The 14,848-nt window shown below is 42.3% G+C and overlaps 1 pseudogene; it reads right to left on the reverse strand.

Moving 5' to 3' along the window:
• Nucleotides 1–1,703: 1,703 nt before the first annotated feature.
• LOC132652874 (DNA-(apurinic or apyrimidinic site) endonuclease-like) lies at nt 1,704–2,645 on the reverse strand (annotated as a pseudogene).
• Between the last annotated feature and the right edge of the window lie 12,203 nt (nt 2,646–14,848).

The following is a 14,848-nucleotide window of genomic DNA, read 5'->3' on the forward strand; positions in this document are numbered from 1 at the left end:
TTTTGAAATATACACGCATTGGAAACTACATCAAGCTAACTTGGGCATTTATTCACTGTCTTTATTTTTTTTTTTTTAATGCTCAGAATCTATTCTTTAAACGATTACAAGCATAGATACATTGTTATCAATCAGCACTATCAGATTATCAAATAGACTTCCTGAAGACTGAGATTTTTTTTTTAATTGTTAGAGGCAAGATGTTTTTTTAAGTACCTTTTTGATTATCTGTATGTGTCTATGAGTGCAGGTGTTCATGAAGGCCAGAGGAATTTTAAGCCCTACAGCTAGAGTTACAGGATGTTGCGAAACGGCTGTCGTGGGTGCCAGGAACCAAACCTGGGTCTTCTGCAAGAACAATACGCACTCTTAGTCACAAAAGCATCTCTCTAGCTTCAAAGAGGCAGGGTTGAAACATACATATGTATATATTAACTATGAATATATATTTTATATGTGCCTAATGCATTGATCCATTTGCTTACTTTTTATATTTTCATTTTACAAATTTTTGCAAAGATTTACCACGTTCTTAACTTTTACGGATAACTGAGATGGATGAATACTCCTGTGTGGCCCTGTCACTTATTCTGACCTGTGAAGGCTTTGTTATTGCATGTATCCAAGCTCAGAATCACTGTCCATGTCTGGTGAGTTTCTTAAGAGGTAGTGAGATGCTTCATTTTTAGTGACAGCTTTCGTGTTTACTTTTTTTTGTTTAGTTTTATTTGTTTGGTTCTAACATAACTAAAATTAACCTCCTAAATATTTGCCCCCCCATGTCCCTTTTGCTTTTAACATTTCTGGGTCCTTATGCTTTTAGTGTGCCTTTTATGAAAAGCAGCCAGTACATTTTTTTGTGATTTTTCTTTTCTTTTACTCAGGAAACCTTCAGCTGCTTCAATTTAAATGATTGTGACTACTCTATGAAATTCTTTCATCACTATTTTTCTTCTTTTAATAGAAGCTGAGTTCTTTTTTAATTATTGTTTTCATGCAAAAGTTTCCATCTACCATATTGGAAGTACAAATACTTTCCCATAATTTAGTCTATACATGTAAAATATTAGCCTTCAGATTTAACAAGAAAGGGTAAGTAGAGTGTTACATTTATATCTTGGCCCTCTCCTGAGCAACCGTTGTAATTTAATTTCAGTCAGTCAAGTTTTCTTTTTAAGAATATGTTTTGATTTGTTTATTCTTTCTTTTAAAATATTTACTTATTAGTATGGGCACACATGTGTTAGCACGCATGTGTGCATATGTGTTTATGAGCAGATCTCTCCCAGGGGAGATCAGAACTCCACGTCAGATCCCTTGGAACTGGAGTAACCAGTGGTTGTGAGCCACGCTGTGGCTGCTGGTGAGTGGACCCAGAGTCTCTGCAAGAGCAGTGCATGCTTTAACAGCTGAACCTTCTCTCCAGCCCTTCCTCCCCCTCCTCTTTTAAACTATGGCTTAAAAAACAAAACAAAACAAAACAAACAAACAAACAAACAAAAAACTTAAATTGCTCAAAGGAAACTATCACATTTTTTTTAATGTTTATAAAGTAAGGGGACACATGCAAAAACAAAATCCTTGACTCTAAAGGATATCTAAAGAAGAACTAATAGATTGGACCTTTCTTGAAAACAACTAAAGGTTTACTAAGGGGTTTAATTTTTCAGGCTTAAAGTGAATTCAGGAGGGGTGTCGCAGTGCTAGGTAAATGGACACTGATCACTGCCAAGATCCTTGGAATGAGTCTTGCTGTCACACGATTAGGATAAAAGAGAGAGGGACAACAGAAAGTGCTCAAGGCCCCAACCAACATTGTCAGGTGGAGAATTCATCATGCAAGTTCAAACAGACGCACATAGGCAGGCAGTATTGGGGTAGAGATGCCCGGGGCTGTCTGTCAGCCAGCGGTACATCTTGGACCAATTCTGCAAAGCCTGGGTGTTCCCGGGCAGTGAAGCCCGCATACTCTTCGTTTCCTTTGGGGTTATAAAGGTCAGTTTCTTCAAGAACCACATTAAGATGCTCACTTGGAAAATGGGCTTATGGGAAACCGAGTTCTTTGGAAACCTGTGAAAAGCTTCATCTCAACGCCAAGGATAACCAGTTTTACCCGAGTTCGGTCTGCATTGGGTACCTAGCTGTTAGTTACCAGCACCATGGAGTCCAATTCAACCTCGGATAGCCACGCTTGGTGGCGCTCTTCCTCACCAACGCTGTAAGAGACTTCAAGAAGGCACTGGCGAGAAAGCAGACCTCCATCAGTATATACTTCTCCTGCTTGAGCTGACCAGTACTGAGGGGTGAGGTCAGCAGGTACTTTGTTCTCTGAACATTTGGCCACAAGATGCCTGGGGCTTTTTCATTTACCCAATCTAACCTTTTATTCTTAATCCGGGCTGGACGCCCATCCACATTCCAGGAGCGTTTCTTGAGTGTGTCAGATCTGTTGCTGGGTGAGCTTTCATGACCTGGAGGAATCTCTGCAGGACACAGCCCTCTCTTTCACATTTTTTATTTGCTCCTACCTCACTATTCTTGCTTCCACGAGGGCTCTTCTCGATCTGCCTCTGCTGTGCCTGTCTCCCCAAGTTTCCGCGTCCCTGCGCTGAAAGCCCTTTGGCCTCTGTGTTTCTGGACACCATCCCATGATACAGACAGGCAGTTTTTTACAGGCGCAAAGAATGGAGTCTACCTGTCCCGCTGTGGGCGACAGGACTGGTCCCCATCCTTATTCTTTTTTTTTAAATTTTTTTAATTTTATTTTTTTCTTATCAGTTACATTTTATTAACTCTGTATCCCAGCCGTATCCCGCTCCCTCATTCCCTCCCAATCCTACCCTCCCTCCCTCATCTCCACCGTGCCCCTTTCCAAGTCCACTGATAGGGGGGGACCTCCTCCCCATTTATCCGATCCTGTTTTATCAGGTTTCTTCAGGACTGGCTGCAAAGCCCTCCTCTGTGGCCTAACAGGACTGCTCCTCCCTTGGGGGGTGGGGAGGTCAAAGTAATTTTTTTTATTAATTACACTTTATTCACTTTGTATCCCCCTATAAGTCCCTCCCTTCTCCCCTCCCTATCCCACCCTCCCTCCCCCTTCTTCACGCATGCACCTCCCCAAATCCACTGATAGGAGAGGTCCTCCTCTCCCTCCTTCTGATCTTAGTCTATCAGATCTCCTCAGGAGTGGCTGCATTGTCATCTTCTGTGGCCTGGTAAGGCTGCTCCCCCCTCAGGGGGAGGTGATCAAAGAGCAGGCCAATCAGATTATGTCAGAGGCAGTCTCTCTTCCCATTATGGAACCCACTTGGACACGGAACTGCCATGGGCTACATCTGTACAAGGCTTCTAGGTTATCTCCATGCATGGTACTTGGTTAGAGTATGAGTATCTGGGAAGTTCCCTGTGTTCAAATTTCCGGTTCTGTTGCTCTTCTTGTGGAGCTCCTGTTCTCTCCAGATCTTACTATTTCCCACTTCTTTCATAAGATTCCATACTTATTCTTATATAATATAGCTTTACTGGTTCCATCACTTTTCATTGCTGGTTCCTTTTCCTCAGTGTCCTGGAAGAAACATCTCTGTGTTGCAAAAAATGGGCTAAAAAGTTTGGTCATTATTTCCTGGTAGATCATCAGACTTGTTTCTCTCTACCCACCTTTGAGGTCTTTTCAAAAACCTTTTCATTGGCATTCTGTATGGTAAACTACTAGGTATACAGGTATGAATTTCTGTACAGCTTTTTTGTTTGATACTTTCATATATGTGGACTTATGTCCTCCATCATTTTTTTTTTTTTGCCCAGAACTTTCAGTCTTCCAGTCTTTAAATATTACCTCCCCTCCATTATCTATGACTTTTCTTTCTGAAACTTAAAATAGGTTCATGTAATAATGTAGCTCATCCTTAATATCTCTGAAACTTCTGCTCATGTTATAGTGTCATATCTTTGTGTCATATTATAAAAATTATTTTCTAGTTCACTGTTTCTTCTAAGCAGATTTGTGCTAATCTGGTTAACATATTTTTTATATTGTAAACCTAAGTAATTATAATTTTGTTAGTTCTATTTAATTGTTTTTACCTGTAAATTTTAAAGTATTTTGTGTCTTTTTTTACTCATTTTCATCTTTTTAAAAAAATGTAAATTGAATATTTTTTTTGGTTTCGTTTTTAGTACTCTATACTATATAGTTTTATATTCAGAAGTCTTTGGTGGTAGTGGGATAGCTAACATTATATTTTGTGTCCAATAACCCATTTGTACCTTTTATAAAATCCCTAGTGAGTTCATTTTTTTTTTCTGAGTTCATTCTTAACAATATTTCTAAGACGATCTGCATTTAAGCCTTTTCCATTTACCAGGGCATTTTTAGCCTCCTTTTGGTCTTCCGGCTCCACTGTGAGTTCATGTTCATCTTTTTCTACCTGCAGCTAGCCCAAGGATCAGAGTCACCTAGATGGAACTCACCACATGGAATTTCATGTTGTTGCACATGATAGTGATTAGGTTTTCGCTCCTTCTTCTTGAGTGGCCGCAGTCCTGCAATCTCAGTAGCACATGGAATTTTGTTTCCCTAGGTAACTTTGTTTTCATACGTGGTCCACTACCTCAAGCCGGAAGACCTTGTAGTTCCAGTACACCATAGGGTATAGACTAATACTTTCTTTTTCACGGAGTAGCTGTTTAGTCTCTCCTTCTCTGACATAGTACCTTCTGATGTGTGCTCTCTCGGCACTACATTTAGGGATACAATGACCTTTTAGAAAACATCGCCCTTATCGTGTAATTTCCCTGATGAACACCCCTGACGACTTTCTGGATGACACGAAAGCTTTCATCATGGTGAACTGGCTACCATGTTGCTCCAGCAACCCTGACCTTAAAACCTTTACATGATGTTTGCAGTCCTCTTCATGGGAAAGGGGAAAGATCTCTTTAAAAGAGATTTCTTTTAAAGAGTTCTTACTCTCATGCAGTGACTTTGCCAGTTTTTCAAACCACAACATCTAGAGAGATTTGAATATTACACAAGTGAGAATGAAATGAGAAATCCTCCGCGTTGATTTAAACACAGTACATAGCAAATCTGTTTCTGAGAAAAGTCGTTTTTAATTGCAGGAATAACTAGCCAAGGTTGAAAATTTAATGAAGTTGTGATCCTTGAAATCTGAGCTTTTTAATTAAAAAGTGAAACTACGTAATGCTATTTTCCCTATCACTCAAACACTTAGGTGGAAAGCCAGGCTGGGGCAACAGTCATTCTGCAGGGGGTGCTGGGATGCCTAGCTCTTTGGTTTACTCCAAGCCCGTCAACAGACTGACGGATTCTGGGGAGACCCAGGCTGGCTGAAACTAATCCGCATGTTAAATTGGAAATCGTTTTGGGTCAATTGGGCAACACTAAAAAACAAAACAAAACAAAACAAAACAAAACATCATTTGCCGAAAAAAGACTCTGGACTTGAACTTTTATATCGCAGAAATAAAATGGTCACGTAGTGAAGCAGTTGCTTATTTTTCTCCACGCACAGCTGTCTTTCTGAACAGACAGCTTCACAGGTGGATTTAGATGCCGAAGTCTGTGTGATAGAACGGGCGAGGAGCTTCTGGATGTGCCTGTATGATGTTGCATAAGTTCACGTAGATTCCGAGTCTTCCAACAGTAACATAGTATTGACAAGTCAACACACACACCAGCATCTAGCACAGGGCAACATCTTACAAGTAATTTGAAAGACTTTTCCCAACAAATGACGTAATGGTAAACTAACTATAAAATTTTGTGAGTAGTATATTCAGGAACATCTTAAAATATTTGTTCTTAAATTTATTTATTTGCTATTTATTTATTTTTATGTGTGTGCCTCTGTGTGGGTGTGTAATTCCATGTGTGTCATGGTGCATGCACGGAGGTCAGAGGAAAACTTGTGGGCGTTGATTCTTCCCTTCTACCATGTGGGGCCACAGAATCAAACTCAGATTGTCAGGCTTGATGGCAAGGGCCTTGTAGTAGTAGAACACCATTATGCTGAGGGTGGTTTTTCCTCCCGTCCCTGAGCTACTGGAATAATGACTCATGAGACTCATTAAATAGTACACAGATACCTAGGCCATATAGCTAGGCTCTTCTCTGACTAGCTTATAACTTAAATTACCCCACTATACGAATTTACAGCTGCCACATGGCCGGCTATCTGAGCTCAGGCACCATGAACCCATCTTTCTTACATTTTGCTCACCAATCTTTTGTGCCTGGCTCTGTCCCAGAATCCCTTCTGTTTTCCAGAAGTCCCACCTATTTCCTTTCATAGCCATGGGCCATAGTTTTTTGTTTTGTTTTGTTTTTAGTTGACAGGTGTTGCATCTATACAATACAGAAGAGATTTCTTTACCTGCTGAGCCATTTCATCTGTGAAGGGCCATGTCATTTTATTACTTAGAGTGCTGCCTAGTCTTACGTCACCTTGACACACAAACGAGTTATCTGAAAGGAGGGGACCTTAATTGAGAAAATGTCTCCATAAGGTCTGGATGAAAGGCATCATCTTAATTAGGGATTGATGAGTGGAGCCATGCCTGGGCTGGCGATCCTGGTTTCTATAAGAAAGCAGACTGAGCAAGCCAATAAGCAGGCACCCTCCATGGCCCCTTCATCAGCTCCTGACTCCAGGATTCTGCCTTGTTCGAGGTCCTGTCCTTTGATGATGAACAGAGCTGTGGAAGTGTAAGCCAAATAAACCCCTTCCCCCCCCCCCCACATCCAACTTGTCTTTTGGTCATGGTGTTTCGTCACAGCAATAGAAATTCTAACTGAGACACTTAACAAGGTTTTAATTCAGACAGGGTATTGTCATGTAGCCCAAGTTGGCTTTGAACTCGAGCTCCTCCTACTTGTGCCTTCCAAGTACCGGGATCACACTCATGCGCCATCATACCCAACTACACTTTCTCTTAAAAACCTATGAAGAGAACTGGATTGGATACAAGTTAAAAAAAAAAGTTATCACTTGTCGTGAATCAAAACCCCAATGTTCGCTAATTATAGCCATTTTATATGAAGTTCTTCTAGAAAGAGTTTAGCTTATGTGAATAGCTTATTTTTATTTCTTGTAATGAAATCTCTGAGGTCTAGCTCTACCATCAAGAAGTCAGAATATTTTCATTCAATTAACTTAAATTATGTAATGTGAAAATGAGTGATGGCCGGGAGTCTGATGGCTGGTATGATTCTGGTGAGAAATTATATTTCACACATTGGTTTATTTTGTTAGAATTTTCTTAGGGCAATAAAAATAGTGTTATACAGAAATTAGTTCTATCTAACCACACACACACACTGCCATAAATGACTCTTGCAAATCCTACAGTCTGAGTGATGGTGACAAATCCCCCAGAAGGAAATTTTACTAGCAAAGCTAGGCTATCCCGGACCCACTGAGAGAGAGAGAGAAAGAGAAAGAGTTGTTTGGCACAGCTGTAGATTCCAGATAGCAGATTTAAAATAGCCAAACAGTGAATGTTTTCAACTGTTTGGGTTGGAACATTTTCTAATTGCATCATAATCTTTTTTCCTAAAGCAGGTCATATATGCATCAGAACCAAGCTTTTATGAATGACTCATAGCGCATACCTTTGTGGCCTGGCTGCTAAAGGATCAAATCTAGACCTCAGTGTTTGAAGCACTCCCTCCATGTCTCATGGGCTCACTTCTTCTCTTAGGGAGTTGCTAAAGACCATGATATGATAATTTTATAGCAATCCCAATATTTTGCTACAGGTCAGCAAGGACACCGGTGTCAGTGGGCTGGTCACACCGTCTCTTCTTCTCTTATCAATTTGGTAAGGTCTGGTCCTGTGTCCAGAGGCTGGCCATACTCTGTCCCCTGTTACCTAGCATTCAACAGGAAAAGGAGGCCTTGTGAGGGAAGGGCAGAGAAGTGGGACTCTTTTCTGTCATCATTTTCTGCCATCTCCCCTCCAAATGCTAGGGAGCCAAAGTGCCATACGAGAGGCTGGGTGCTAGCAGTAGCCTACCTTGCTTCAGTTGCTAAGCTTGACTTCCATCATGCAGGGAGGAGAGAGAAGTTAAAGTTTCTAAAGGTTGAAAAGGGATCTTTGGGCTGGGGAGATGGCTCAGCTGGCATGTGCCAGATGCCCTGAGTTCAAAAGGAGAGAATCATTGATTTGGAATATTGTCTCTGGCCTCCACATGAACGCTGTGACATATGTGTACATGTGAGCATGCGCACACACACACACACACACACACACACACACACACACAATAAATAAATACATGCAAAAATAAACAAATTACCAAGTCTGCCCTGACACCGGTCTCGCCTCTCACATGTTAAGAATGAGTTTTGCAACTTTAACTGTTTGGAAAAATAAATAAATAAAAGAGACTAGAGACTAGTATTAGTGACAAGTAAAAGTTACGTGAAATTCAAATCTGAGCACCCATGAATAAAGTTTTATTGGAAGGCAGCCATGTCCATTTACTTCTGTATCTACAGCTGCTCCCATGCTACAGCAGAGTGGAGAGCCTGGGACAGAGACCATATGGCCCTCAGAGCCCAGAATCGTTTCCCATCTGGCACTGGTACAGAAAATCTTTGTTGACCACTGTTTTAGGAGAATAACTGTTTAAAACTTTGATTGGCAATTTGGTATTTAAACTTAGAAACACAGCTCTTCCATACTCACAAAGGCACAAACTCCCTTAAAAACAACTATGAGGAGTTATCTCAAAAGTTCATTACGGAAATACCAAACATGCATGCACATAAGTAACTTTACATACAAAGGCATTGAACATTTTAAATATGTACTGTGTTTCAAGCCGACCACCAAGTGCAATGATAATTATAAAAACAACTTATTTACTTAAAGGATAGTATTTGTTAAACGATGCCAGTGACGTGCTCTGATACATTTTAACGACATTTCAGTTTTTGTACACGATCTGTGCCATATAGACATGTGTATGGGTGCACCCGTTTGTGTCTGAGAGCGTGGGCAAGCCATGGCAAGGATGTAGAGTTGAGAGGACAATCTTGAACGCTGGTCCTCACCTTGTGCTGTTTTCGCTGCTGCACATGCGAGGCTCGTTGACCTGTGTGTGCCTGAGATTCTCCTGTCTCCACCTCCCATCTCGCACAGACTCAGTGAGATTACACATCCGCATCATCATGCCAGGCTTTATGTGGGTGTGGGGGATTTGAAGTCAGGTCCTTGTCATTGTTAGTAGACACTTACTCTGCTTACTAAACTACCTCCTTATCTCCATATATTCCAGTTTTGTCACCTTAACCGAGTTAACCAAAGACATAATTTATTTCAAAGTGTTCAGAATTTATTAAGATAGGAAAGAAAGGTCAATACCACTCATATTTTGACTCCTATTTTTTTTGTTTGTATTTTTGAGACAGGGCTTCTCTTTGTAGCCTGGGCTCTCCTGGACTTGCTTTGTAGGCCAGGCTGGCCTTGAACTCACAGAGATCTGTATCTGCCTTCCAGAGTGCTGGGAGTGAAGGTGTGTACCACTGTGCATGACTGACTACTAATTTTTTTTTTTATAAAGACCTTGTATCAGTCTATATTCTGTCATGATGATAAAACCTCTGAGGCTGGGTAAGTTACAGAGAAACGAGATTCATTTTTGGCTTGTAGCTCTGGTCAGAGGTCAAGATCAGTGGCTTTTTTTTTCTTTCATAGCCCCTTGGTGACATGAGATCACATATCAAGAGTAAGGAATATAGATGCACATGTAAAAATGTACACGCATGTATGTACATGTATCTTCTGGCTTTTCTCCACATTCTGATAAAGCTCCTGGGATTCACCATTGGTGGCCAACTCCATTGATCTTGTCTACTCCTTCTCACCTTGCCATAGGCCCGACCTCTGAACTTCACAGTCGGGCCGTTTCCCCACTTGGTTTCTGCACATGGAGATTCAGTTTCAACACACGAACTCTTGAACAACACATTCCACTACACTCAGGCTACAGAATGCAGAGATATTGAAAATCTTGAGGATTTAAAAAATCCTGCGAGTTTGTGTAAGAGCGGTGCATATGTCGGACGTATGATATGTCCTAAGTAGAGTCCTAACACGATGAAAAGTAATGTCCTCGATTGTGGTGAAAAAGTAGTTGGTGTAGTGAAAGTTTTGGTTTCTTTTATGTGTTTTTTTGTTTTGTTTTGTTTTGTTCGTTTGTTTAGGTCCCAAACGTGGGATGCGGAAATGTTTTCAGTTCATTCTCAGTTGAAAACAAACTCCTGAGAGGGCACATGAGCTTGGTCAGCTAAAAACAGATGCCTAAGAGGGTGCCTGATTTTGCTGGAAGTTGTCTCATGCAAGGGGCGTGGTTTTTGCCAGATGGAAAAACAGCCTTGTGTGGACTGAGGAGGGATAAGCAAAAGCCCACGGATAGGGAGGAATGGTTCTGCATTGCTGTGCTTTGTAAGGTTCACACCGATTCACCGGTCTTCATTTTTCACTTCTCAGAGAGAAAAGTGCCAGAAAACTTTTCCTGGCACTCTGGCTGAGTCTTGGTGCTTTTGCGCTGACTTGTGCTGATTCGGCAGAGTCTTGCCGTGTCTCCTGAATCGTGCCACTGCTGTGGATTCCTGTTGCTATTTGGTGTTTGCTACTTTACTGGACTGCTGGTATGTGGACAACAAAGAGTGGACTTGCCCCAAGGATCTATGTCCAAAAAGGCTCACAACCCTCTTTTCCTAATAGCCTTCTTTCTCCCTGTCTCTGGTCAGTAGATTGGGAGGGAGGAAGTTGGCTGTCCCCACCCTAGTGGTTTTGGGTAAGTACATTCAGGTCCTTCCTTTCTAAGCCCCACAGGGATGGGATGTATCAAAAAATTCAGGGTAAAGGAGAAAATTGAGCAAGGCTTCTGTTCTCTTCTCTGTTGGCAGCCTGGGAGACAGCCTTAATTTTTGGTCCTAATGTGAGGAGGCAGTCAGAATGGCGGAAACAGGCTGGCAGGCCTTTTGGAGGCTCTCTAGAATCTCATGTATTGGGGAGGGTCTTTGAGAGTTCCTCACACCATGAAGAATAAGGAGGACAGCTGGTCATGTTGGCTGTAGAGTTGCTATAATGATGGTGATTTACCCCTTCACCAGTAAACAGGAAATGACTGTCCCTTCCTTGTAAGCTTGAGGTGAGGCACAGCTTAGAGTCTTTCACAGCACCAGTGACAGGTGGGGCCACCTCAGGTGAAGGTTCAGAAGGCATTCTCACATTTGGCCAGCACTGGCCACTCACAGGCTTCTTCAGTGGCTTTCTCTCAGAAACCAGGTGGGACCCGTGACTGACAACAGCCACTCTCAGGATCTGAAGAAGAAAAGTGTATTCCAGGTTCTGCTGCTAAGGTGAGCTAAGCTACATTCTACCATACCACTTAAGCCTTAGGGTATGACCAGGAACCCAGGCATCTCTCTAAGAGGTGAACTTGAAGTCAGCAGAACAAATGAGAAGAGCTTGATTCTCTGCACAAGCCTAACCCTCCTCACCCACACAGGCTTGCTTACAGAGGGCAAAGAGCTGAGTCTTATCTGAGAACGCACGTGCTAATTTTTGACTCCTTTACTCTATCCAATACTGTGATGCAGTTTTGTTTAAATCAGAGATCACCTCCATGCCAAAAATTACTAAGAACACATATGATTACACATATGCCAACATATAAACGTCATGAACCTAAATTTACCTTTACTAGGTGTGGCCTACCACCTGCTAATTTTCTATCCTTTTACAAATGCTATTCATATCTCAGTAACTTAATTTATGACCTGAAGGATGCTTTGCGAGCTGCAGCCTGAAGACAACGGTGAGCAAAACCTTTGTCCCTTGTGACACAGCTCCACATGCTGTCCTTTCCCCATCCCTCTCTTTTGATGTCTGGTTTTGAATTGCAAGACTGGTCGTGTGTGAATGCCACCCCCACGGTATTTGTTGCGACAGCCTCGGCATCTTCACCTGCGTGTGATGTCCTCAGTTGCAACAGCGCTGCAGACAACTACAACTGTTGTCACCGCTTGAGCCCCAAAGGAAGTAGAGAAACCACAGCAGATGCAATGCACCACGTCTCTTTTATCCCTGATTCTACTGAAGTACAAGTGCGTCGAAGAGGTATAACTTGGTGCTTAGAGAATGAACGGCTGAACAAAGTGGAGAGCAGAGCGTAGGAGACAGAGAGCAGCCATGGAATGGGACTGAGTGCTGGTGATAAACCCTGCCTTGGTCATTGATGAAAATAGCACTATTGATCCGTTTGCTGCTAGACAGTACAGCCCTGGGTTCGGTTTCCTTATTACTGCCTGTGTCTGTTACAGCGAGGCTATTTGGCTAAGTCCTTGAAGTAACTCACTGGAGGCATGTGTAAGGCAGGGTCAAGTGTGGAGGAAGCCGTTGACTTACCAGGGTGGAAGTCAGGACCTTTGTCTCATTGGCCTCTTATGTTACCCCAGAGCTGAATACACACAGACTAAGAAGGAAACATTTTTTTTAAAGTACTTTTGTTATTAATGGCAGTGCATCTTCTAGAAGAATTCTATATACTGTATAAACTTTACAGTGACTTAAAGGTTCTAGGAAGGATGGGAAAGTTGAGGACAAAAATGAGAATCCTATGATTTTTTTTTCTCCTCCAGAAACTTTTTTTTCCTAAGAAAGAACACATGGCTGCAGAGGAGCAGTATAGCACTTTCCCAGGGCCAGGTCACTTTCCCCGCTGCTCTCAGCTCTGCTCAAAGCCAGCCCCTCCTGGAGCCCCAGGAGCTCCGAACTGGCCTCTCCTCAATCTTCCAGCATTCAGAAGGCTATGCCCCTTGCTGAGAAAGGGTGGCGCTGGGGGAGAATCCATCTGCTGTCAAGGAAGTTTCAATTAAATATGGATGCCAATTAATTTAATTTATATTTCTTCATGAAAAATGTCATTTTATTATACATGCCCTGGAAGGATGCCAGGAGACCAGGTTAATAAATTACATCTCTACTGACATAATATGGACTCACAGACTAATCAGATACTTATTAAGTGCCCACCTGTGTTTGTGCCTCTACCTTTCGGTAATCCAATTGACAGAAGGTCTGTCCAGCAGGGCCTGTCCCCACAAGGGTGGTCACCTGTACCCTGCTTTTACTCTTAATCACTTGTTTCCAAGCTTTGGGTATATCTCTTGAGAATAACTTAAGATGTGAAGAGTCAGAGGCTCTTGCCAGGGGTTATGAATGGGTCTATTTAATAAAGAAGGGAATGAATGATGGGGAATGGTAAATAATCTGTTCAAACTAATCCTGGGGTAGACCTATTCTGGCTCAGCAGGAGGCTTGCTACAGTGATGCCACTGTAGATTCAGGCCAGCTGATGGTGGAGAAAATAGTGCCCGCCATTTATAAAGGTAGGTATGACCCAATGCCAGGCTACAAGCTTTATTCTGAATCTTTGCAGCACTCTTTCAAGGTAGGCATTTTTTTAAAAATAAAAAAAAACACTCCCTTCCTCCCTTTCCCCCCAAATCTTCCCATGCTTCCCTATAAACTCATGACCTCTTTTTTTTTCTAAACATTTATTTATTCATTATTTATACAGTATTCCGCCTGCATTTGCAGGCAAGAAGAGGAAGCCAGATCTCATTATAGATGGTTGTGAACCACCATGTGATTGCTGGGAATTGAACTCATGACCTTTGGAAGAAAAGCCAGTGCTCTTAACCTCTGAGCCATCTCTCCAGTCCTCATGGCCTCTTTATTATTATTATTATTATTATTATTATTATATATGTATATATGTGTATAAATGACCTATTGAATCCATTTAGCTTTGCTTGTTTGCACGTGTGTCTCAAGCTGACCACCTGAGGATAGGCAACCCAAGTGGGGAGGCTCATCCATGGAGGAAACTGATTGCCCCTCTCTCGGTGGCCGCTGACCCGCTGTAGCTCTTCATCTTGGGGTGAGACCATCTGGAATTTCCCCGATCCGTATCCACACATTGACTGGTGATGTTATGATGCTGATCTTGTTCAGTCTGAGAGTTCACAGATTCACTTTCTCTGTCACGTCTAGGGGACACCACGGAACAGCAGATGTTCCGAGCCTCTGGCCCTTAAAATCTTCCTGCCCCATCTTCTGTGGTATTCTAAGGTAGGAACTGTTTTACTCCTATTCTTCTCATTTTAGAGAATACCGTTAGTGGGGGAAGGGAAGTGAGCCGAAATGATCTTGCTCGAGGTCCGGAAAGGCACATACACGAACTTAGACTATCCAGAATCACAATCAGAGTACCTGTTTTGCCGGCCAGTTCTCTCTCTATCAGATTCCTGTCATCTTGGACGAAAGTCGTCATTGTCTCCGTGAGAGGTGAGCAGATGACTTTCCATTTCTGAAGGCGCTTGTCACAATCAACAGTTCGATTAAGTCATGAAGCATCACCTCTGCCATGGAAGCCCATCCTGTTCTTCTCCGGTTTCTTCGTAGTCACGGAACCCTGTCACTCAGTTGCAACAAGCTCTCAAGCAATCATACACCTGGTGTAACCAGTCATTCATTCAGTACTTACTAAAGATAGGCACCCCTAACACCGAATTACTAAGGGAAAACATTCATTTTTGCCTTTTATCCAGCCACTCATTTCCTCTATGCTGTACTAGGCAGCAGACCAACTCTAATGTGTGTGGGGGCAGGGTAAGAATAGACACCAGCCACTGGCCTGAATCTGCTCCTCCCATTCTTCACTTCCCATCCTTGAGGGCATCTTTCCCCCTGGTAACACTCCTGCATGTGTAGTCTGCGTGTACACATTTTGACCGCTTTCCCCTGG

Source organism: Meriones unguiculatus, chromosome 3 (assembly GCF_030254825.1).
Source record: "Meriones unguiculatus strain TT.TT164.6M chromosome 3, Bangor_MerUng_6.1, whole genome shotgun sequence".
In the NCBI taxonomy this organism is placed as follows: domain Eukaryota; kingdom Metazoa; phylum Chordata; class Mammalia; order Rodentia; family Muridae; genus Meriones; species Meriones unguiculatus.